A 4,239-nucleotide genomic window follows, 5' to 3' on the forward strand; every position below is an offset into this window, starting at 1 on the left:
TGACTTGAAAAAATTGCACAAACTGAAACAACGTAAAAAATACAGGAATTCTTGGTTCACCCTGATATCACGTTGTCCGCCATGTCGCCCATATATAGGTGACAGTGCTTTTAAAGAATTCCTTCTGAAAGTTAAACGTCGAAGTAAATGAATTCGAATGAAACAGTCGAACTTGGATGAAGTTACAAAAATAAATATCACAATAAATGTTCGATTATGTAGTTTCAAATAATCGATAAATAAAGTTCAATCGCGATAGAAATTTTCACGAGTAATTAGGCAGTCGACGTGATATGCAAATATCGTCGAAATAATCGAAACGACAGGAATGTATATATTTTTCCAAGCTTTACCCGTGAATTCCAAGATTAATACCAAAGAAGCTCGCGAACGATAGCTTCGATGCTGCGCTTACTTTCTGTGAAAACGAAACGGAAGACGCGACGATCGTGTATTCTGCTTACCGCTCGTTGACGGTCGAAACGAAACTGAACGGCTCGACGTAGGCGACGGTAAACGAAAAACGAAAAGACGAGGGCACGCAGGAGTCCCATCGCTCCGTGGTGATTTTTTTTTTCCTATCGAAAGATCCGTGTAAATAATACCCGATCGATCATACACGTAAGTCGGGTAAACGCGGCGCGTGTTCAGGCGTGCGTTCGATCCGATCGAGATAACTCGCGTGTGCCGCGATCGCTGTACAAACAGCATTAAATAGCTGTTAAAAGTAGCAGCGTTTCAAAACAAAACTGAAAAGACGAGCCTTTTCTCTTGGGTTCTTTCGACGCGAGCAAAACCCGTACCGCGATAGTTCGAGTTTTTCTTAGCAACGAGAAAAAGGCTTCCGTTGAATATGCATCACGTATTCGAATTCATTTCGTTCGACGCGAGAACCATCGTCGTCCCAATTTCGCGTTCTTGCCACGAAATGAAAATTGAGTTGCGCCGTATTCGGACGAACGGACCAACCGCTCGCTCTCTCGTACGCCTGTTCCCGTTTCTCCCCGGGCGAGAAATCAATTCGGCCGGAACACAACCGAGCCTTTCGAGTAATGTTTCGAGTAGCGTCGTCCTCGAGCCCTCGATTCCAGGGAAACCGTTACGAACGAATAAACGGAGCCTGCTGCCCGAAAGTTTCTCCGTTGCGCGGATCACCAGCTCGAAAAAGTTTCCCTCGTTCTCCATTTAACCAGCCTTCTCTCTTTTTTTTTTTTTTTTTCACTCCGCCACCCTGACGTACCGCCGAGCTTCGTTTCACCGACTACTTTCGAAGATGCTCTCGTTTGCTCGTGTATCTCGAACTCGAACCCGCCTCGCCGGACCATTTAAATTCACCGTAGATACCCATCCAAGTTTCATCGATCGATCTTCACCCTTGAAACTCTTAAATTCCCTTCCGGCGCGGTTGCTAAATGGAAACGGCCCGAGTTCCACGATTCCATTCGCTTCCGGCGCATCGACTAACGGGTTCGGTATAGTCGAAACTTTACACCGATCCATGAACGGTTCGTCGATCGTTCCCGATACAGAGAACGCGCGACATTCTTATAAACGCGGCCATCGTTTTACCGTACACAGTAAAGACTGGATAAGTCCAAGAAAGACCCAGTGCCGGTTTTAGCAATATTGGAGCGATATTGACGCGACCTTTCGGGGCCCAAACATCGCAGTTACCAGTCAAGCTTTCTATTCTGTATTTACATTTGTTTGCAGAGGTCCGAGGAAAAAAGCAGTTAGAATCGTATTACACTGAGCGTCAAGGGAGAACCCTCCCTAATTGTGGGGACCGCCATCTTGCTTTTATCCAGTCGATCCTGTCTTTACTCGATATTTGTGACTGCTTCGTTCCGTTCTCTTTTTATTTATTTATTTTAATATTTCAATATACACGGGCGTAGCCCATTATGAAATTGTTACAGTATAGCAAATATAAACAACCACCGCTGACAGATGTCAAAGCAAACAAAAATTAACAAACTTTTGAAACTTTTACGAAGTAAGACAAATTTGACAACAGACACGAATGTTCGAACCTCGTGTTCTCGTTAGATTCGATCTTGTTCGGTATTGTAGGCGCGGATAGTACGTAACGCGTTGCGATTCGACGTCGACGGAGGTTCGAACTTAAAGAGAGACGAGAGGAGAACCTCGGTCTCTCGCGTATCTCGAGACGATGCAACCGCGACGCCTGGAAATGGTAACGCGTTTTCTTTTTCGCATCGCGGGGGTAGTTGACGAGTTGGGAATTATCGATAAGAAATCGCGCTCGACGATGGTCGAGCAAACAATGAAAATCAACCGGTATCTCCACGCGATGACAGTCCATCGACAAACCGAGCACGTAAATAGACATAATCTATCATCGGCTAGAATACACATTACGTCGCGTTGATCCCCGATAAAGGTAATTTATCGAGCGTAATCGTTGCCTTCGTCGCATCCTCGCGCGCCGCTGTTGATTTTATCAGCGTGGGATCAATGTACGATGCTGCGAATTTAGCCCTCTGCCAACGACGCGGACGGCTGGTAATCAACGATATCGATGCCTCGTCCCGACTAATCCAGCTTTTGACCGTACGTCCGATAATTAAGGGAGTTCCTTTTATTTAGAGCATACGCGCGAAATTTCCGGATGGTTGTTTCAATCGTGGAACTCGGAACGCATGGAATCCCGCCGGAAAATTGATCTACATATAATATAGGGTGGTTAGACAATTTATGTTCTCTTCAATTTGTTCTGACTTGTTCTGACCGTCTACCGCTGGTTACAATATACCGACTAGTGCGTAATTATTCTATTCCTACGATAACAAAAAGAAATGTTTAATAACGACGACGGTGAAAGATACTTTCCAGCTTCTTCCTTCGAAAATTCAAAGCCGCGTTCTGACGCGTTAAACGAACGTGCTTTCAGCAAATGTGCTTTCGAAAATATCGCGTCGGATGAACGTCGAATTCGCGTTTTACTAGCGATCTAGAAAATCAACATAAGGTTCGATGAATTATAAATTCGACGCCAGGATGAATTCCGAGGGAGAGAAGCGGTGCAGGAGCTACTTAAAAGATACTTAACTCGGTCGTAGACGTGGCAGATTGGCGGACGTCTGGGATTCGGTTATTAAACTCGCTCACCGGCACGGGCCAGTATTCTCTCGCAACGCGCGGCTCCGGAACAGCCGCAGAACCCGTCCAAGAGGAATCTCGTTACCTCGGAACACCCATAAATCCACGTCGGTTTTGAAAGGTTCGGAAATTGGGAAAACGCGTTGCAACGTACTTGCATCCCTTCCTTCGGCTCTCTCCTGTTTTTCCATTCCGTCGCTGTCTCCTTTTCGCCCCTGCGATTTTCTCGGCTTCCCGTTCGACTGCCGTTCGCGTTCCGCGCGCATTTCTCAGCGGCGTCCTTTCGCGCGAAAAGCGAAGCTATGCGCCCGACGATATTATCGAGCCCCGGCGATCTCCTCGGCATTTCGAATGCGCGCGATACCGATGCTTCCTCTGGGATAAGAGATTGGAAAGAGGATGGCCGACCCGCAACGGAACTTTCCACTTTGCTGATTCTCGATGCACCGCACAGCGGGGCCTCCCTTTCTCCTCTATTCGCGTTTGCTCGTTTCTAACCGGGACTAAACGCGAGCTGGAACTTTCGGGTTGAAAATTTCGAGTCGGGGATACAGGCTAATCGATTCGATCGGAACGCTGCTCCTGACTTTGTCGCGTTTAAGAAACGCATCATCGTACCTACTCTCGTAGCTTGCGATTCTCGTGGATTTCTCGAAATAGATTTAGGACTATATTTCTTTAGCGATATGTACGAATTTTGTTGCGTCAAGAAAGTTTTAAGAAATTATTTTTATTCGAGTAAATATTGCAACTTTTTTTTAAGTAGTTCCCCAGAAAATATAGAAGATATCAGCTATCATCAAAGGTCACCGTCAGATGTAACTGTGTACATTCTGAAGACCACGGTTTTCGTTCGAAACCAACAGAGTTTCGAATTTACTTTAGGGACATGTCTTAACCTCCCTTCTAAAAAATTGCTTCTTTCCGCTAATATCTTGTAATTTCTTGCCACTTTTTCGTAACTTCCTTTGTAACAAAAGAATACTTCAAACAACGACATTACTCCAAATCTAGATTCACATCGGGCCTAATTACACGTGTAAAGAAACTGTCGATTCTCGAAATGATTAGGTAACAAGTTTTTGAGCTGGAATTAACGCGATTTCTTATCGATAA

This window comes from Hylaeus anthracinus, unplaced genomic scaffold (assembly GCF_026225885.1).
Source record: "Hylaeus anthracinus isolate JK02 unplaced genomic scaffold, UHH_iyHylAnth1.0_haploid 4, whole genome shotgun sequence".
In the NCBI taxonomy this organism is placed as follows: Eukaryota; Metazoa; Arthropoda; class Insecta; order Hymenoptera; family Colletidae; genus Hylaeus; species Hylaeus anthracinus.